The sequence below is a fragment of the Tyto alba genome, unplaced genomic scaffold, assembly GCF_018691265.1.
Source record: "Tyto alba isolate M040663 unplaced genomic scaffold, T.alba_DEE_v4.0 Super-Scaffold_26, whole genome shotgun sequence".
NCBI lineage: Eukaryota > Metazoa > Chordata > Aves > Strigiformes > Tytonidae > Tyto > Tyto alba.
Genome location: NW_024881300.1, coordinates 10,059,286 through 10,081,101, shown reverse-complemented (window position 1 = coordinate 10,081,101; position 21,816 = coordinate 10,059,286). Strand labels below are relative to the sequence as shown.

Here is a 21,816-nt window from a genome sequence, read left to right as displayed (position 1 = left end):
TACTTCTCCAAACTAGTATTTGTGCTGTTAAAAACTGCCAGGTTCCTTCCAATAAACAAAGTGTAATTATGATGGAAACCTTTCTACCAAAGCTGACAGGTAAACACAGATTTTCATTTTTCCTGTAAAATGTGGAAGAAAAATATGACAGTCTCACTGTGTATGTTGTAAGAGATTCCCCTTGAATTTGATCTTTTAGCTCTAAGGAAGTTTAAAATAACCCAAATAATATCTGTTATATCGTGGCTGTATAAAATGTGGGCATATGTTTTCACTCCTTGGGACTGGGAGCCAAGTTTGTCCTCTGGGATCTCTCTCTTTCATTGACATCTATGCATCAGGTTTCTGCTGATGCTAATGAAAGTTATATTGTAGATATCAAAGCAAGTATATAAACACATTTTTTGTGTCAGCTGGCAGAGTGCCCATTCTTTTCTGAACAAAAGATACATCCTCCTTCCAAAGGCAAAAAGATTTTCAAGAAATCTAGTTTCATTAACATAATGGAGATTCCAGAACATCACAGCATGAGATCAAGTCTTCTCACGTTTCTTTTTTCTGGACTAATCTGTCTCCCACATGATTCCTATCAAAGCAGTGAAATGTCTTTGGTGTGCTGACCTGGAAAAGAGATTCTTCAGACCCCGTGACAATCTTGGCATTCTTCTGCTTTTCTTCCTTTTCCTTCTAAATACACTGACAAAGTTTCAATGCATAAAAATCCTTTCAGGTACCTGTTTATTGTGGCTGGCACTACTTTTTCAAAGTCCACATTTACACAGGTGTTTTAATCTGCCATGCATTTGGAGCTCCATCAAAACCAGCAGTTCCGTCCCAACCACTTGTCCCCGCCATTTCTCTTGTGCCAGCAGGACCATTCATGTAGCCTCTTAGGAATCAGGAGACCGATTCTAGCTGAAAGCTAACCCAGTCTTGTACCAGCCACACTCGGGGTGTGGTCAGGGGGAAATTTAGGTCATCTTCCTCATTCTTTGCATCTGCAGCTCTAACTCCAAGATGCTGGCAGTGCAGAATTATTTGAGGATTGTGAAGATGCTTTCTGAATTTCTTCCACACATTCAGGCACTCAAAGCATATTTACCAGGTAAAGCATTGATCTGGTTTAGTCTTAAGTTCTTAGCCTGAGTAATGAGTTCCATTTTATGCCCTCTTTATTGTGAAAAACACCACATTAAATCAAAAATAATTAATTTATATATCAGTAATATCAGAGTGCTTAAATCAGAACGTATTTTTCACTTTTGTGTATTTAGGACTGCTTTCAGGCCTTTCACAAGTTGTACAGATTTCCATATATCATTGCACAGAAGAGTTAATAATAGTTGTCCCAACAGATATTTTCTAATGCAGTTACCAGCTTTGAAAGTTATCTTCAGTAAACCTGTAAGCTAGAAAGGCTGACATGTAAGCAGTAAGCGCTAGCCAGTGTTCTAGTGCTGTACGAAGAGTAAACATCTTCAAGTAGTCAGCTGAAAACTACAACTGATACACTGATAAGGACTGTTCAGTGATGATAACTCTGTTTAAAGAAACAGTACAGTTGCCAAATGTCACATTCATCACTGAGTGTGCAACTATAATGTGTTACAAGCATGTTTCTTAAATCGGTTTCTACTCAATCACATCCTAAATACTCAGAAGTGATTGGAACTTCGATAGGTTTTCAGCTGAATGAAAGGGGTGTTAAGTGAGAACTACTTCAGTGCTATATGCAAGGTCTAAATGAACTAATATCATATCCAGTAGTCTTTAAGACAAAAACCCTAATGAGTTGGTGCAATACTTGCAACGTGCAATGAATACTGTAGACAGCACTTTCACTGTCAGGATTTCATTTAACACACCACTGTGTAACACTTACAGAATGAACAGGCCATAATTTGGGTCTATATTGTTACATACAAATGGTAAGTGCAGAATTTAGGGAACAGAAGTAGAGGAAAGCTGATTTTTAAAGCATGGAAATCTGACTGATCACCAACTCTTTATCATTCTTTGTGCCGAAAGTATTTGTATAGCAGCATTAAGCATCTGCTTGCCTGTTTCACACAGATGCTGTAAGTAGAATTTGACCTTTTGTTCAGAAAGTGTTTGAATATTTAATGTAAAAATATTAAGTTATCGGATAGGCTGTCTCTTTTGGGAAGAGTGTTCAATTTTTATACAGCCCAAGTTGTTAAAATACTTTGGAGCATGAACAACTTCAGAGCAGAACAAAGCAGGCAGTGCTAATGTGTAGAAACTCCAGAAGTAAATAACAGCTGTTCAAGAAGACTTCTATTAAATATGTATTAATTAATTTGAAGTGCATCACTTAAATATGTGAAGAGATTATCTTGTGTTAATTTACATTAAAACATACAGCACTTGTTAGCCTCATTACAGTATCCTAAGTATATCCTAAGCTATCACCTCATCCTACATTGAGCTTTTTGTTGGGTGTTGATTGCTTTCGGTTTGCCCTTTTAAAATGTCAGATAGTGGCCTCCCTTTCTTGTTGGATCTCTTCTTTCTCTCAGGTTTTGCTCTTGCATAGTGACTGTACTTACTCATGTCCATTCTATGCTAAGCAGAAAAAACTTAAAAATAGATTATGAAAATATAACAGTAGTTGCTCACAGCTCAGTTCCCTGATGTCCCTACCTGAACTTCACCTGTGGTTCTTACTGTTAACTTATGAACCAGCAGAGAGAATGTAAGTGTCCATTTGTGTAGCAAAATGACTTTACATGAAGATTCAGTATCACCTTTAGTATGGGAAAGATACCTAGTAATATGAGGTTCTCTAGTGAAATTATAGGTAAATAAAACTCACTGGTAACAGTAGACTTTGTGGTCTAAACCAATATATAAATCTTAATAAACCTTCATTCCATTAATAAAACTTAAATATTTTTATCTGAATCTAGTAAGACAAAATGTTTTTTTACATATTTCAGTGCTGAAAATATGTAAGCTTGTAAGATTTACTGATGATTTGCGGAGATTTTCTTTCCTGTGCTGATCCAGCTGTGAGGCTGTCCTTTCATCCTATTACTTTGATTCTGTAGACTTCCTGACTACAAGTTGGAGTCCAGTTCTTGTTTTCTGCACCTATGCCAACAAACTCCTCACTGGGGGGAAAATTGAGGAATAGACAGGACTTGCAGGCAGGTCCTGGCAGAGCAGGAAGGGGGAAGGAAACTGAAATGTTTGGCTTTAGCAAAATCTCAAAGTCCATGACAAAGTGCTATGTTGCATGGTTCTCTTCAGAGAATTGCATGGAGAGGGGAATGTTTGCTGTAGTTTCAAGTTGTCTGCAGCCTCTTCAGTTAAAACTTTGTGAGTTCACACCTAGATTATGTTTCCAAGATCATCTCTGCTAGTATGTGTGCTTAGGGAGACATTTTTTCCTAAATGAAAGCTGAAGTTTTGCAGGATAATTATAGCAATAACAGGTGATATCTGTTGCAAAATCCAGGCTTGGAATTCACAGCTCCTTGATTTATGAGCAGATTTAGTTGTATGTATCTTCAAAAACAAACTGTTAAAATTTTGCATTACAAAATCTTCATTTATTTCCTGTACCTTTGCCCTAACATCCAGTCAGTGTTTGCTGTGCTGAGGAACTTTGAAATTTAGCTTCAGAACAGAACTGACTGTGGGTTTTTTTTTATTGCATATTTGCAGTGCTTATCCATGCAACCTAAATAATGTATTGTTTAGAAAGGGTGAAAGGGTGGAGAATTGGGCTGAGATATTCTTTCTGTGGGCTAACGTGCCATGGTGCATAGTAGAATTGACTATCCTCTCCACTCTGTGGTCCCAGCTGCAAAAACATCATCAGAACTTAAAATCTTTCAGAAACAGAGATGGATTCCTGCCTTAGATGTGTTGGGGAAACCTACCCAATTAGCTCCTTCCTTTTATAAGAAGCAGTGCTTGTACTGGGGTTTGCAAGAAATTGCTCATGTTGAGGCATTAAGGAACTTCTCTCCATTTTTTCCCCTTACTCTTAACCATTGTTCGACTCAGTGACAATGATTATTTGATCCTCTAAACAGTTATTTTAGGGATAAAAAGCCTATTTCTCTTAGGATGTTTGTTAAAGGCCTGTGTTAGGACTAATAACTTTGATCACATTGTTCTCATATGGTGACTGGTTAAGAATTTTCTATTGAAAATTCCATTCTTGGTCAATATTAGGTTCAAAATGTTGCATAGTTTCCTGACTGCATTCATATTCCTGATTTTGCCTGTCAAAAAGACTTTGACACTCACTCAGCCAGGACCAGACAGACCTCTTAAATACTTTCCTTGGATTATTCTTCAGCTGGCAAATTTACTACTTGCCTATGCACTATCTCGGACCGATGCCTTTGGGGCACTGAAGTATTCCAGCTTTCACAGATGACTCCCTTTCTCCCCTGTACTTTGCTCACAAACAGAAAACCATTGTTCCTTCCTGTCAGCCTCTGTGGGTCTGCAGCAAATAGAGGAAACAGAGGCAGCAGCTGAACTAAAAGTAAGGCCAGATGGTTTCTAGTGAAATGTTGAGAGTAATAGATGCTTTTTCACCCCAATCTTTAAATGCACAAATAGTTTTAGGGAGAAAAAAGTCTGCAATGCAAATAGGAAAGCCTTTCACATGAGGCAACAGGGTTACAATTCACAGCATAGTCTGTCTCTTTGCCTATAGTTTGAAGCTTTAGAAGTAGTAAAGGTAAGAAGAGCCTAAGATGTTTCTGGTTAAACACTTAAGGAAGAGATGTGTGAGGGTAATTATCTTGATTAAAAATCTGTTGATCTTATTAGCAGGTAGGTTTCTTTCAAGATGTCAAAAAGGGATTTTGCTCATTTGGGGTGAAACTACTACTCTCTTGTCTATGTTTAACTTCCCCCTTTCTTGTCACTGTCAAATTTTCATTTCTTCACAAAGTAAATTCAGTGTCAGACAGCAAATGTTAGTGTTTCATAATTTCTTTTTCCAGAGAATGTCACTCTCTTTGAAATGAATGGGATAGAGATGCTGTTTGATTGTGTGGATCACTGGGTTATTGGGTGTTTTGTATATTAAAATGCAACTTCTACTTCTGTCCTATGATCTGTGTAAAGAGAGATGGCATATCCAGTGTAGGTGTAGGAGCTGATGAATCAGTGGATATTTAGGATCTTTTTATTACTTAGTGAACAACATTCAGTGTAAGTTAAGTGTACAGAATATTTTAAATATCTAAATTTGCTAAATCTGATATGAAATCAAGTGTTCAGGATAGTAGTTAAACTCAGTTTGTGCCGCAGTGACTGTACTAACTGTGCTGTGTCATACTGCTATCAGAATGAGGTCACAAAACAGGACATTGAAATTGTGTTTCATACAAATGTAGGAGGAATCCCAAATTCAACAGTAAACAAGGATGAAAAGGAAGGCAGCACAGTAAGGGCAAGAAAAGATGCTCAAGTTTCCCACAGTTCCTGCCTTATTGTTTATTCCAGCTTCCTGCTTTTTCAGTTTGCCTCTCAAGCCTTTCTTGTGCATATACATAGATTATAGTATGCAGAAGACTAAGAATAAGCTGAAGGCAGAAACTGACTTAATGAAGACATTCTTGTGATAGAGAAAAGATTTTGTTGTCCACAGATGCGCAAAGAAAAATAGAAAAGCAGCTGCCCTTAGAAATGGAGTAAAAGTAGAGATGAGTGCCACGTCACGATGCTTTAGTCAAAATCTGATGTGTTGAAAGTCTTTGAGAAGAGGATCTGTACTGTTGTACAGTGATATAACCAAAAGGAGAAACAATAAGCTTCTGCTGGAAAAATACTGCAAGTCTTGTGCCTTTGTTATTGTCCTGAATAGTGCTGACTTTCTGTCAACTTTTAGCTGGAGAATAAAGATAAAAGGAAATAGCTTTCAACCATTCTGTTATGGATGATAATATTAATAATTAATTTACTGTCAAAAACTTCTGTTTCCTTAGCACCAAGCTACAGAGGTAGTCATGCACTATCATCTTCCAGAGGAAGATTGTGAAGGGCAGAGGTCCTCTTCTCATTAATTTCCATCTCTCCTCTGTGGGTAGTTAGTTTGTCTTTTCTGAAAGCCTTTGTGGACAGAGATGGTATGAAGTTGATGGGAGAAATTTATGTGGCAGGTGGGTGGGTAGGTGAGATGGAGGGGAGCTGAGATACAGCAATCAAGTGAAGGCTTCCTGGGTCACCTGGCCTGCAGAATTAAGAAACTAAGGATGTAGTTTGTCAGTAACGAATTATTAAATTACAGAGTATCTGCATTACACCCATGAGATGGTGACCACTGGAGTTTGGGTGAACAGAGATGGCTTATTTTACTGCTTGCACTGTCTGTTTAAAGTATTAACTGAAGCATTCATGAGACCAAATGCAGCTGGTGGCATTTGGGCTGTGGAAATTATAGTTTTAATACTTTTCTAATAGTAATTTGAGAGGTTAAAGAATTATATGACTAATATTTCAGTCGGGCACTGAAAACCTTCAAGTTTCAGAAAAAAATTTTTTTTTTCCACAGCCTTGATCAAATGGCCAAAAATATTACAAGATTCCTCTGAAGCACTAGCCATGGCTGCAGCAACATACATAGTGAAATAGATCAGTGGTCCAATCTGCTTTGACAACTCCTATGCAACTAAAAATAGGAGAAATAGAAGAGAAAATTTGTAGGGCTGGTAGTGGCTTGTATTTTTCAGTAATTTATCAAGATTCGAGAGCACAGATTTCCTTTGGGAAATATTAGTTCTTGGGTTTACAAAGTGCCTCAGTTGTAAATACCCATAAAAATGACAATTTGGTAGGTCGTATTTATTCTTAGGCGGGTCAAAGGACATTAGCGTATTCCTACTGTATAAATCTGTCAAGTACAGAATTTCTTTATGCTCCCAAATCACAAAAGTGCCTCTTACAGTCAAGGAGAAAATGTCACATTATTGCCAATCAAGGACAACAAGCAAGCATATCGATCTCTACCCAATAACTTTTGCCCTGCTCACTAAGTTTTTATCACTGAAACTGGACACACCAAGAGATTGGATTTAATATATACATATAGTGCTGATTTATTACAAGAGGAGAAATACAGTCTGGCCTTACTTCTAGCTCAATATTTTAACACTTATTTTATTCCTTTCATGGAAGCTTGCAATGACTTCTTCTACAGACAAAGCGTATAATTTTCAGATATACCTGGATCTGCAGAAATCTTCAGCTCACATAGATACATTGACTACTATAGGTGTACATGCATCCTGCATTTGATGGTCTTACAGTCTTGAGTCTTGATTTTAAGAGTTTATCTATGCAGAAGTTTGTAGCAGGGTTCCTGTCTCTGAGAGGTGTAACTGAAGATAAGCTTGGGGAGAAGGGAGATTGGAGGACATATAGTCACAGAAGGTCCAGGTGCTGAGCCTGGTCTGAAAATGCATTGGCTTTCATCATATTTGTGGAGCTGTGTGTGTAAAGCCTTATGTATAAGTGCTGTTTACCAGTCACAGATATTGGAATGCAGTAGAGGGCTAGCATTGTCCTTCTTGGTCTCTTTTGTTGGTAGAACTCTGTATTTTTTGGTCATTTTTTGTTGATCACTGCAGACAATTTGTCCTGCTTCACAAACACAACATCTTTGAACTCTCTGTATACAGTGATAACCGTGGCTTGTAGTAGAGGTATGATCAATTAATTACTTCTTGGAAGGCAAGTGTATCTACAAAACTGAAGGCAAAGATCTTGACCACAGAACTACAGAACAGTGGAGGTGGGAAAGACCATCATCTGGTCTAACCCCCCTGGCTCAAAGCACGGTCACCTAGAAAGGTTGCTCGGGATCTTGTCCAGAAAGGTTTTGAATATCTGCAAGAATGGAGTTTCCACAACCTCTCTGGATAAGCTGTTCCAGTATTTCAGTGGTCAAGGGTAAGCTACTGAGTTAGAAATACAGGCCATGTAAGTCAGCAGGAACAGATATCTGCTAATTCTGTTATGATGAATGTATGAAATAAGTATTCCACAACGAGCCAGCTCTGTTGTTGTGTAATTATGAGTTCTGCTGGTCTTCTTACCTATCTGGGCAAAAGACATCAGTTTTAATTGTTATTTGGCCTCTTAAGAGCTGGGTGACCCTTCCATAGAATAAATGGATGCAGAAGCAGCTAATGGATTTGCTGCTCATGTTCATAATGATGTGGAGAGAGCTGGAAAGGCCATACCCTACTCTACATTACTTCCTGATGGAGTGGGCAGAGACACATATGTTGAATTTCTCCAGACATGTCCTTCCCCAGCCAGACATTTTGTCAAGAGGTTATATTTAAGGATTGTGTATGTTTGTCAAGATTTCCAGATGTCTAGTAATCCCAGCCTTTTCTTGGCACATGAGCAAATCCTTTCTACCGTGCATGTATAGCAAATCTGACACTTACTGGAAATGCCCACTGCACATGGTGTGCACACTTGCAGTAAATCTGATGTGGCTGGGGCTCTTGTGCATGTGCACTCCTATGAATTTTCACAAGCACAACAAATTGGATATGTCCCAAACATTTTGGATTTACCATGCATGTTCAGACCATCTGTGCAACACATGTACCACAGGTCTAGTGATGCTCTAAGGGTTTAACACAATGCATATGCTACACAGCTCCTGGTGATGCATTTCAGTATAGGAGGATTTCAGAACAGGATCATGGCACACTCAGAAGTCATCCTTTTTACTAGGAACCTCTAGGAAGAATTCTGCCATTGGAAGAAACTGATTTTTGGTTCTTGTCTCCTGACTTGTCACAACAGTTGTCCAGTAAAGCCTTGTCCTACCTTCAGTGTGCTTCCTTATTGCACAGATTTTGAAAGGATCTGAGAAGGCAGTGAGTTTTCATTTTTGGGGGGTGTGTGTCTTGACTGGAATATATTTTCTTCACCAAAGTAAATTCAAGCCAGAAGAGGAGAGAAAGAGAGAGTGAACAACTTGAAGCTGAGAGGAAAATATGACCCAGGGTATGCATTATTCATCTCCAGCATCAGATGGAAATGTTGATCTTTGCTAGTCACCTTCAAATCACCTCTCAGTATCAGGCCCAAAATGAGAAAGTTACAACTACTTCCATGTCATTCTCACCTTTTCAGGTAAATACAGAAAGCTGTAGTTGCCAGAGCAGTGATGAATCATGACTTCCATCCAAAGAGCCTTGGGCTTTTTCCACCTCCAAACATTTAACTTACTTGCAGGGCTGACAGAAAAGCTCTAGATTTTTTTTTTCCAAATATGCATTTGCCTTTCCATTTATCTACTTTGATCTAAAGTATAGAACCTGATGGATGCCCTAGGTAAATCAAACATTTTCTGTCTGCCAAAACGGTTTTGCAAATGCTTATTTCATGCCATTACCATTTTTCTGTTTCTAGCAGTAAATCAGAAAATATCAGCCATTCATCCACTTTAAAAGTAATGCCTTTCCTTTGCATAATTACACATACCCAGTGGAGATCTGTATGCACAGTAAATCTATTCCTTTAAAAGGTTTCGCCTTAAGTACCACAGTGACATAAATTGGTGTAGCGGAAATTTATTTATTTAAAAGGTTTATTCTTTTAACTGATAGGGTAACTGTTATACTTCCATTGTTTGATTTGGGTGGGGAGGAATTTTATTAATGGATCGGATTTAATTCTGCAGCAGATGTTTATGTGGAAAGGTCTCACTCCTTACAGGACTTGTAGCAATTGATATGTGTGTGTAATTTATTCTCATTACAGGTTTATTCTTAACTGGTGTTCAGGGGGTCTTCACTGTATCTCCAGTAGATCCTTGAGAATTAAATAGTTTAACGAATGTAATGAGCAAACCTGAAAGAAGTACAAATAGAGAAGTGTATGTATTTGAACATTACCCCTCCAAATTTGCAAATAAAATAAGTATGGTATTAAAAGTGAGTGAGAAATTGCCAAAAATAAATGTCTTCCAGTAATAAGTGCCCCAGACAGTATTTTGGCAAAGTAAAGATTAAAAAAATGGATTTCTTAATCATTCTCGTGTAAACTTGCTCATCTTTATAAATTGTGCTTGTAGCTCTCAGGGGTGTCAAACCTAAAGCAGACAAGCCCAGCTGGTAGAAGCCTGGGAGTGAAATGATGAATTTTTTAGCAGATCTAAGTTTATTTTTAGGCTTTATAGAATTATCTTTCACTTCCCAGTGAGTGAAATTGTAGGAAGTATCTTTTAAAAAAAAAAATAAAATAAGAAATTTTACCAGAATGGCAAAAAGTAGCAAACCACCATAACCTAGCTACACAGTTGAACATGTAAACATATCTGGGTTGCATTTGAAATTGTGGCTACAGTATAATCCTGCAAATATTTACATGTATGTTCAGCTTAATGCATGAGAGATTCCTTCAGATATGCACAGCGGCTGAGGATACTTAGGTTGTGACATGAGTGATGTCATGGAGAACTGATCTAAATTTCTAGTGTGAATGTATTTTCCATGGAGATACTTTCCATGGTACTGGATGTGAAAGTGAAATTCCAGGTGGCTGTATTTTGTTAGGTTATGCAATAAAAACATGCAGAAACAGTTTGGGGAGAGGATGGGTCATAAGAAAATTTAAGATCTTGAATCTCATTTGGTTAATAAAGGTAGTTTCATTACACAATCAAAATATTCAACCCTATAATTTCACACTATCCATTTCAATATGTTATCTTTTTTTGCTGGCATTACAGAACCGTTGACACTCTATCCTACAGTTGGAAAGGAAAAACAGCTTTAGTATCCAAGGCAAACCTGGGAAAATGGCATGGGCCTGAGATGAGAAGATGCATATGATAATTATAGATCTAACAAGGGCTGTATATTAGAGGGAGAAAGTTTATTAGATGCAGCTCCACATCCCATGTCCATTAAGGTCACTCTTTTGAGATTTCATTTATAGTGGCTCTGGCTTTTTTGGGGTCTTTTCTAATACATTAAGTAGATCAGAGTTTGCCAGCTGTCCTTTCTGATGAGAATTGATTGTGGTGGTTGCAATCATACAGCTTCACAGTTGTATTGGGGAAGAGTAACAAATGCTGGGAGGCAGGGCTTGGGGAGGCAGGGGAAATATCCCATTCAGACATTAGGGAGCAGGTTTGGTACTGGTGTTTTGACTCCAGTTGATTTACATACTCTGAAAGTCTGACTGAATCTTGGTTTAGGTCAATTCTAGCCATTGTATTTCACACTAACACCAATCTGTGACAGCAAATAGTAGACTTTCTTTAGTATTTAGGTTGATGTGTACATACACAGTCTAATCCAGCTGTTCCAGCCAACCTGGTATGTTTTCAGAGGGATGTATGTCCTGAATAGGAAGAAGAAGCCCTCTTAACTAGTTTATAATGGTTCTTGACAATTTTAAGGGCGGGACTGTGTGATGTAGTTGCCTTTGATAAAGACTGGATTAGTAAATCACAAAGATGCCTCTTTGAATTCCATGTCCTAGAATGTGCTCATGGGAGCTGCTAAGTAGGAGCGCTGGACACTTCAGCCTTCCCCACTGAAACAGCCTCCCCTCTGTTCTGCAGTTGGGAACCAGAGGAGCCACCTTAAAGGGTGAGAAAGTACCTCAGCTCCCAAACTGGCTCAATCTTTGTCTTCCCATGCTGTTTGCATCGATGCTAATCAATGTTAATTATGGTAGTGGGGCTTGTGATGTACTCATTATAAGAGCCATCCTATTTTTCTGTGCTTGTACAGTCTGTAACACAATAGAGGCCTGATTGGGGTTCCCTAGATGCTACAAATAGGAATACAAATTGTTATAATAATGAATACGCGGTTCACGGTGTAAGACTACCAAACTCAGTTCATACGGCCTGCTGAAGCATCACTTGATAGTTCTGTTTGCTGCTACCACTAACTGTGGCATACTGGATATGTCTTGACAGTTGAGGCCTCAGCCAGTAAACCATCTAAGATTTTGTTAGTGCTTAAATAGGTACTTGTTTTTAAATTTGCATTTGAGTCCGTGGTGGTTAGTGTAAATATATGCTTAAAGTTGAGTGTGTGCTTAAAAACTCTTCTGATTCAGCATCCCTATTGTGCTGGGTTTGTTATCCCACCACTACTCCTGGACTATACTGGGAGCTGATGGGTTGGTGTGCCAGAATATATGTTTCTTTCCTAGGCTGAAGATTATAGGTGCAAGAGCAGGAAGATGCTTCCACCCAAGACCTGAGCAGTTGGTTGGGTGTAGGTTGTAGAAAGGGTTCTCACCTTCTGCAGGGGCTGGAAGTGGGTGGAAGCCAAGAGCTGGGAGCTGACACTTTCCTTCCTCCAGAAGATCTGGTCTCCTTCCCAGTGTCACTTCGTGCTGGGCCTCCCCTTGTAGAAGGATCTGTTACCTGGCAGGAGGAGTTTCCTGTGATGAATTTGGTTCAGCTCTACTGTTATCCTCACTGGGAATTTCAGCACCACTGTTTATATGCCTTAATTGGTATAAATAATTACTGTTCAGCCCCTGACTCTGCATCCCCAGGCCTTACCCTTGTGAGTTCCAGAGACTTAAATAGCCTCATAATTTTTTTTCAAATAAAGTTTTCCACAAAGATTCCATTATTGCTTGTTACCTGGCTTGTTATGGATATTGGTTCTAGTCTCATTTTTTCAATTCCCACCAGACTGCATGCCTGGATTTTAGTTATCCATGTGCAGTTTAGGCATGTCATTATCTGCCTGACTCTACTTAGTTCTCTGTTGTGTACCACACTGTGTTTACCAAGCCTGTGTAACAAAAATGTTCTAACATGTTAAGGTGTTATATTACCTCTCCTGAGTGTGTATGTTATTTTAAAAGGAATTTGAGTCAGTCTTGAGTTGCTTTTATGTTTGTCATTCATTTAAAATATTTAGTATAGCTACTAGATTGTTCCCTGTTAACTGTGCTTTACTGAAATTTCATGATCTATAGCACACCCTAGCGATAGCTGGAAATCATGCAGTTAGACCCAGTCAATTTTACACTAAGCAAAGTTCAGGAAAGTAATTGGCTTTGTATCCAAGATGGAAAGCGTGTTGAATCCCTTGGTTTATAAAACAAACAACAGCCTTAGAAATTGAGACTACAGGATATTCTTCTGTGAAAAGAACATCTGTATAACGAGTTCATCCGGTTTGCAGTCTATATTGTTGGACGTATTTTACAACAGACCATGGGGAAGAGCAGTCCAGGGCTGTGTGAGAAGAGAGGAGAATATTTGCTGGGTTTCCTTTTAGACTGGAGAGAGCATGGAGAGAGCAACCAGATGTAAATAAAGAATTGTGGAGGAAACCTGCAGGCAGTCTTTACAAGTCAGAAGCCCAAATTATCATTGTTCTGTCATTTTAATGTCTATTGGCCAGAACATTAGAATGTATGCAAGTTATTAAATTCTTCCTTATGCAGATGGTTAGGTCACTTGGTTTTTCAAGTGATGGTACCTATATTTAGTTTTCAGTGGCAAACAGGCCCATATGATCCTGCAGAGGGATGTGCACCTACCTAACTTTTTAGGCTACCTTGTACTCACCTTTTACTGGATTAGAATGTGTATTTAAATAATTTGATTTCTTTTTAATTCTCCGAATGCACAGAATGGCAAGGGTTCTGAATTGGATGCCCTTGACCCCCCTGGTAGGGTGAGAAGATAAAGCAGGTTTGAGAAGACTGAGAAGGAAGTTTAATTATATAGTCCAGAAGGGAGATGAATATTTATCAGAGATTAAATCAAATTGGTGGTGTGTGAACAACACTGAATGGAAGTGAAAACAATATGAGCATCAGAGAAGAAAGACTGTAGGCCTTGTAAGTTATGGTGGTTGAAGTTAATTCTCATGAATTCTCAGAGAAACAGAATTCATCAGAGAGATGAGAGTTAACAGCGTCCTAACCCCCCAGCGTGTGAAAGCTGTAGCAAGTATCTGCTGCAGATGCTGTTGAGCACTCAAGCAGCTTGTGCAAGTTCAGTATGTCTGTAGATTCGTTGGTGTCATTGTTTAATATGTGTGCTTAAGCCCTCAACAACTAAGCTATCCCAGGTTTGGCCAGTGAACATTGCATGCGAGCAGAGAAGAAGTGCTGAGGCTGTTCTTATTTTCATGAAGGGCCATGAAGCCCTGACAAATGCAAAACAGCATATGCCAGTACCCTCAACCAGCTTGCAGCTCCAGCTTGGCTCAACTGAAAGATCCAGTCCTATATCTCTGTTACATCTACAGAGCATTAATTGTCTACATAAGGCAAAGCTAAAGATGGTGTCCTCCTTTCTGACTTACTCACACGTGAGAAATCTCTAGTATTTTGGGGAAAGACAAGTTTCCTCTCAAATGTCTGCATTTCACTCTTGTCAGGTAATCCAAACAATAATGGAAATGAGCATTTTGTTTTATGTAAATAAAAACAAAAAGTTTGCAATAATTTATGGTATTTATTTAAATGACATGCAAATTACTTTGTGAAACTTAGGGGGAAAAGCAGCACAACTGAAACAGCACAATTGTTTCCAAGAACATTCATTTCAAATCCACATACAATATTTCATTCATGCTTAATTATTTCCCCAATGCTAGTCTAAGCATTACTAGTTTCCTTTGTCTTTTTGCTTTTGCATGCAGCGTGATTAGCAAAACTGCTTGTGCTCTACCAACTCCTGCACGTATGGGGTTTAGCTGCATTGTTTGAGGGGTGGAGCAACAAGCAATATGAACACTCATGCTGCCAAATTTGGCACACGTGAGCCCTCCAAAGTATACAGATATCACCCGTTTCATTTAAATCCCTGTCCATATTTTGCATTGCTACCATAATGGCAACCCCATTGTCTGGGTGTATTATCTGAAGCAGCTTTTCTCCCATTGTTTGTGCACTGTAATCCTTGCGGTTTCTGTAGTCATCGTGAGCAGCTTACTTGAAAGAAATCACTTAGCTCTCACAGATCACTCTCTGAACCTGCTGGCAAAGGAACGGGCCATGACTAAAGCATGAGACCTGTGATCTTTCTGAAGAAAATCTCTTCAGTAGAGTTTATAATTTGTTGCTTTCATGGGGCTCTGTTCTCAGGGTTTGGACTCAGTGTTATCTTTCATCCCCCATGGATTTTTCTACAAGGCATGATGGGAATGTAGGCTGAAAAAAAGACTATAATGCTGGCTGTGGATATGTACCCTAACAACATTTTACACACGTTTCAAATACTGGTAAAGGGAGACATCTACTGTTTGACAGAAATTAAGGACAGTTGTTTATTCTAATTGCAGTAAAATCTTAGCCTTTTATTTTTCTGTGGCATAGAGATTGGCACATCCTGCTGTGAGTCTTTTCAACAGACTTTTGAGAACTTAATGCTTGTCTACTTAGGGCAGAATGAGAGATCCCCTGGAACTTATCATAGAGAAGGGGCTGCCCACTTCTTTCCTTTTCTAGCATTCAGTCATCTATTTGGTTAGTGCCCTCTGCTCTAGTGGCACTTGTCTCTCATGGTTGTGTGTATGCACACTGTTGTAGGTAAAGCCATCTGGTATTAGCTGTTCTTTATAAATTATGCCCGTCACCAGTTTTGAATGCACATCATTTTACTCCTGGAACAGTCATTTATGGTATTTTTTTAAGGCAGTGGTTCCCAAATTGAGGTCTGCAGAAAGCCAGCAAAGGGCTTCTTTGTAGTTTGGAAAGACTCTCCAGTTCTTTTTGTTTCTAAAGTCTAGATCACGTTATAGGACAACTATAAATATGGTATAAACACTGCCCTGCTCGTCATTTAGTTTAGCAATAGCTTTTTAGACAACCCTGTTATAGCCACATAGGCATTATGTCTGATCCCAAATAGTGACACCCTTGTGATTCCAAGTGAAGCAGGGAGGTGGCCCAAGAAGCAGTATTAAAATACAATATGCAAAACTGTGTAAGTCCGAAAACCCCATTGTAACACATTTGAGTATTTGCAGTGACTTCTGGAAGCTCTGAATCTGGTCCATCGTTGTAGAGAGTGATTCAAATTCACCTTTCCATCTTCTTGCCTCCAACCCATCACATGAGAAAAGAAAATCAGGCAATATAATCTGTACAAGCTGGCCTCTTACCTTCTACCCTACCATCTAGCTGACTGTGAGCTCCCCTATTGCCTGCCACATTATCAGAACTCATATCCAAGAACGCTGGAGAAAATCATTCTGTGTTCCCAGAAGAACAGGAAACTTAGTCTAACAGCATTGTAAAATCTGGGCTCTCACTCAGCACCTGTGAAGCCAGTATAAGGTTGGAAGTGAAGTCAGCCAAGAAGCCTTGACTCATGGGACTTAAGTCAGCTTTTTGTGCTTTCTCATCGTATCTCCAAAGTACTGTGTGTTTGGGGTCAGAATTATATGTAGCTGACCATTTACTATTCTATGACTCCACAAGCACAGGTTAGGGTACAGATTTCTCACACCACTGAATAGTATCAAGCATGGAAATCTATCACTGATGTTATTCCAGACACCTTCAAATGTTATCCTTCCATTCTTGATACTAGAATGATTTGTTCCTTAACTGAATTCACAATACACATTTTAGATCTGATTTTGAACTTTGGCTATTTTATGTATGCCCTTTAATTAGAGGTTTGAAGAAAGCTCAGATGCACTTTTCTTAAATACATTCTGCAAAAGAGTGATGAGTGGAGGAAGTGGTTATAGGCGATACCTTTTTTAGCCACTTTTTTTTTTCCTCTCTGGAAACCATCCAGGTATTTCATGTAGCTATTTTTTTTAACCAAGATTTTATTTCCACATCAGTGTTCATACATATTATAACATATAAACATGTAAACTAATTTCAGGACACTGACTTTTACATTCAGATTTGCTGTAGCTTTTTCTGAAAAGGTCACAAAAGGGCTACTCTGTACCAGTAAACACAATTACTGAATTAGGCTGCTGAGGAAGTAAGAAAACAACATAAATGACTACTATAATAAGCATCTAAAAGAGCAGAAGATAGGTATACCATTTGCAGTTAAGGATATGCCTTAAATATCTTTAACAGCATGCTTAGATAGTGCTAGCTAGCAATGTGTGCTTTATTCCAAAGCACTAGCCTATATTTTTGGATCATCTTTCAAGACTGAGATGATATAAGACAATTAATAGTGTTTTGTGACCTTCCGCACTAGTAGTCCATCTTTTTGGCATTGAAACTGATTTTGCCCAACTTGCCATTTTATCACCTAAGAGTGTGCAGGGAGACCAAAGCAACATCTTTTGCAGCAGCAGTGAAATGATTTAGTTCAGTCATACTGTTCTTCAAATTCAAACTGTTTCCTACAAGCTGATGAGGCAAACCTCTTTGCTTAATGTCACATAAGGTACGTTGAAAGGCTGTGAAGAGACAGATGTTCTATATCTTCACTTCATATGCAAAAACCTGTTATATCCTTTATTTGCATTCAATTAGAAGTCAGACCCTGATGAATATCTAATGTAGGAAATGGGGAAAAGATTTGCTATCAAGCATATGCTTTGCTTGTAGTGGATCTCTGTAACCTGCTATTGTGTCTTCCTATAGTGATTTGGTCATTTTTACTATATTACTTACACCTGAATGCACAGAGGTGAAGAGTGTTACTGGATGAAATTGGAGTTAGGTTTTGGAAATGTTTCCTTTTCTCATTGTACAGAAGAAAGCGCTATTTCTTTTAAACAGTCATCCTGCAGTTACAAAATTTCCCTTACTAAGTGACTGCTTGAGGATTTAAATGCCATAACATTACTTTTATATTAATTTTCTCCTTCGATATACGTTGTGCCTTGTTTGATCTTGTGAAGCTCACCATTTTCTTGGTAATCCAGAGTATATTATCAGGAACTCAGAAGTTATAAAACTATATTGTTGTCAAGAAGGGAAGGTTCAAATTATAATATAATATGAAGCAGAAGTGGCAGACTCTTTCAGAACAGATGCTGTTATTCCCATGACCCTATAAGAGCATGCATACCAGGGTTTTATCGTATCTAGGGAGAGATGTATGTTGTCTAGAGCCCTAGATGTTAGACAGGGATAAGAAAAGCAGCTTTTCTTCATTGCAGCATAGGGTTTCCAGACTTCTGGGGGAACTGAGAGAAATCTCTTACCTTCGTAAACTTGGATATGATTAGAAACCTGCTTTGTTACATCTTCCATCTCCTTTCTTCACTGTGGACCACTCCCATCATGCATTTTGGGGAACACATGACATTTCTTTCTTTTTCCTCTTCTTGCTTTGATGTAACATTGTAAATTAAATCATCCTCTCCCATAACCAAGTAAATACGCTGACACGAAAGGGAAATCTCAAGAGTATTTTTAGGTGCTTTGCAAACATAGGCAAGGGGATCTCTATTAATTGCACATACCTTACGTTTTGAATGTAAAGATTTTAAGAAAAGAAAAGTACAATTAGATGAAGCAATGAAACTAAGTCTGTCACATACAGTTGCCTAATCCTCGTGTTTTCCTGGGAATCTCTGGTACAGAAGAAAATTCAGAGAAACAGCTTTTTTCTGTCCAACAAGATTAAGTGCCTCATCTTAAAAAAATCTGTCATGGTTTCCTGTGAAGGTAATAGGTATTCCAGATGATTGCATCAGGTATTTCTGGACAGTTCCTCCAGACCGAGCTTGTTCCTGATGGGCATTTTCTCAAGTCCCTGTAAGGAGCAAGCTGAAAGCCAGAATGAATCCTTCTGTTGATAGCAACAGTCCATCTCCTACTGAAATAGTTTCTGGTGCCCCTTTGACCTATCTCCTAGTATGTCAAAATCTGTGAAAATATGAAGTGACCCCAGCACGCTGATGACATGCTGGACTGGCTTGTGGTTATTTTGGGTTCTGCTGAATGTTAGTGAAGGACTTGGCAGAAATCTGCCAAGCGGCTCATCAAACCAGGGTGCTAATGGACCATTGCTGTGGTTGATTTCTGATGCTTGCTTTTGACAGAGGACTTGGGGCTTTTAGGGGGTGAAAGGGAATTTTTTTTCTCTCAATTTTTAAAAGCATAGACTTCCTAGTAACCTGAAGAGGAAAAAGATGTAAAACATCCTGATAGAGAAAATTAGTGAATCAATGCTGATAAAGGAGACAAAGAGAACTACGTTATAGGAATAGCAATGACAGCCAGTAATTGTAAGAGCCCAGCATACTGCTGTGAATATAGTGAGATTATTGGCAGGATCCAATTTACAGCAGGACTGCCTTGAACTGCTCTCACTCCACTCCTAGAATTTAAAAAGCATGTGAACCTTTATCTCGGGTACTACTTATTTGTTAGGAGTGGATGTTGAAATGTGCACAAATACACACTGGAATTACCGTGACAGATCCAGCCAGAATACACCACCCTGCGCAAGAGAACACAGCCAGCAGAGCTGTCCCTCCTGGCGTTGGGGTGAGCATGGCGCGGAGCCCGGGCCATGGCCAGTGTGGGTAGCCAGCAGATGGAGCCCGCCGGGCACCGAACGTGCTCGGGAGAAAACCAGTTTCGGGTCTCGCTGCTTCAGAGAGACCAAAACCAGGACTTCTTGTGCTGTTACTTAGCCCAAACTCACAGAATGTTTGGTGGAATGTGTGGTATGCTGAGTTATGTATCAGTTAATGTTCACCAAGGAGAATAACAGGCGTGCTGTCAGATGCTGGCTGGTAACTACGTACGGAATCAAATCTTAATTGGGTTAATCGCAATAACCGGATTCCCATTGACTTCAACATTCAGAATTTTTCTGAGAGTGCAGTATGATTTACAGCAGCATGTACATCCTAAAAGGATACAGTTTGCACTATTATCTTACATTTTAATTTTAGTAACTTCTACCATGGGAAAAAAATAGACCTAATGAACACCTGCTGATGTAGCCCTAATAACCTGTGTTTATTTTCAACAGGAGTAGTGAAGTAATGATTCAGTTTGGTATAGAGTGATAAAAATTCCCTCCTTCCATGGTTGGAAGACTTCATTGCTTTTAATTTCCCTCCTTGGAAAGCAACTTACAGCTGGAGTTTGGGGTTACTTTTTAAAATGTACATGGCAATTTTGTTCTTTGCTCATTTTAGGAATTACATTTGCTTTTTACGTCCAAATCATAAAAATCAAGAGCACCAGCAGACCTGTAACATTTTGAGTTGTTACACAGAGAGTTATTTTACACGATCATATAAAGCATGGAGAGGTTAAGAAGTCCCCAGTGCAGCCACAGGAAGTGGACAAAAAAAATGAGTTATATTCCTCCTTCTTTTTTCTCCTCCTGCTTTTTCATCTTCTCAACAAGGAACCAAGGGGAGGTGTTTTACCTTAAATCAGAAATGAAATCACAGTAAAGGTTTAGTTGACAACAAAAACTTCTGTTAATAATCCATTCTTGAGAAACGACAGCATTTTTAACATTAGGCAGTAACTTTTCAAAGATTGTACTGGCATTAAGAAACAGTGTGATATTTCCAGAGCCATATGTGACACAGCTGTTTAACACTGCTTCAGTGCATAGCGTGTTTGATTACATATGGTGCTGTATCAGGCTAGCAGGCTGCACTTCACCAAGCTGACTGAAATAAACTTGGATTAAAAGTACCCAGAAACATTCTCAGATTATACTCCCGGATTATGGCCAGGGATGACCTAACTGCATTCTGTGGCAGGCAGTCCCTTTCTTCCACCTCCTGGGGTAGCCCAGGAGGGATAGGGGGTTGCCCTTCCAGAACAGTGTACCCGAAGATGTTGTGCAGGTTTGCAACCCCCTTCGCACAGGCCGTGCCGGTGCCCAGCAGCGGCAGAGGCTCCCGGGGCGCGCCGGCGGGTTTACGCCCCGTGCCGCTGTTAGCGGTCGCAACCGTGAATAGAACTTAACTACCCAAAGCAGATAAGCAGGCACTGCTTTATTCCAGCACTGGGGAACACGGGGGATAGCTCCACCAAAGCCGTGTTCACCGACAGGTACAAAGCACAACATATTTATACACTTTTTCAGCAGTCATGGTTACATAAGATCAACAGAATTAATAAATTTTAATTTGACCTTAATAATGATTGGCTTTCAGTTTCCTCACCTTACCTATATTCCTATTCTACAGAAATCATTGGTCATCTTTACTGATTGGTTTGAATAGAATGAGGGTAGGGTGGTGATTAGCATATTCATGTTTTTCCTGGAAGTCATTACCATATGCAAATGTATCTAACGCACACGTGGTTATGTTGGACGGGAGTCCTCTGGTGGTCGTCGATACTCTTCCTCATTACGTCCACTGATTGAACTCCATCCCTGCGCATGCTCATTTCTTCTTTGGCTGATCTGCCAAACCAAAACCAGTCTCTTCTGGTACCTATTGTTTCAACTCAAGATCCATAACCAGTACCCATTTTTTTAATTCGGAGCCCATGACGATTCTCATAGTGTTCAAGGCACACACTGTACTAGCTCCCTATTCCTAAGGGCCTTAGTGTGCTTTATATTCTCATAGCTGCTATAACTCCATTTTAAAATCAAAGTCATATTCTAATCTAAAATCAAAATAATATTATAGGATTCGATCTACTTTATTAAGGTAACTGCAGCACCGCCGCGGGCCCGGCGGGAGGCGGCGGCACACCGGCACCCCGCGCCGCTCCGGGACACGCGTTCTCCCCGTGGTGCAAGCGCGGGAGCCGCTGGAGCGGCCGGCGGCGGCGGGAGCCGGGCCCGCTCCCCCAGGCCTGCCGCCGCCGTCCCGCCCCCGGGGCCGGCGCGCAGCTGCGGGCGGGCGGCGCGGCGCGCCTCGGCTCGGCTCGACTCGG

The 21,816-nt window shown here is 39.6% G+C and overlaps 1 protein-coding gene across 1 annotated transcript in view; it reads left to right on the top strand.

Annotated features, from left to right (window-relative positions):
• Positions 1-28: 28 nt before the first annotated feature.
• Positions 29-21,816, top strand: part of LOC104366381 (protein C19orf12 homolog) — a 28,040-nt gene continuing 6,252 nt past the window's right edge. Inside the window, exon 1 of the mRNA XM_032987149.2 lies at positions 29-99. The gene's annotated coding sequence lies outside the window, so the exon portion shown is untranslated. The remainder of the gene's footprint in view (positions 100-21,816) is intronic.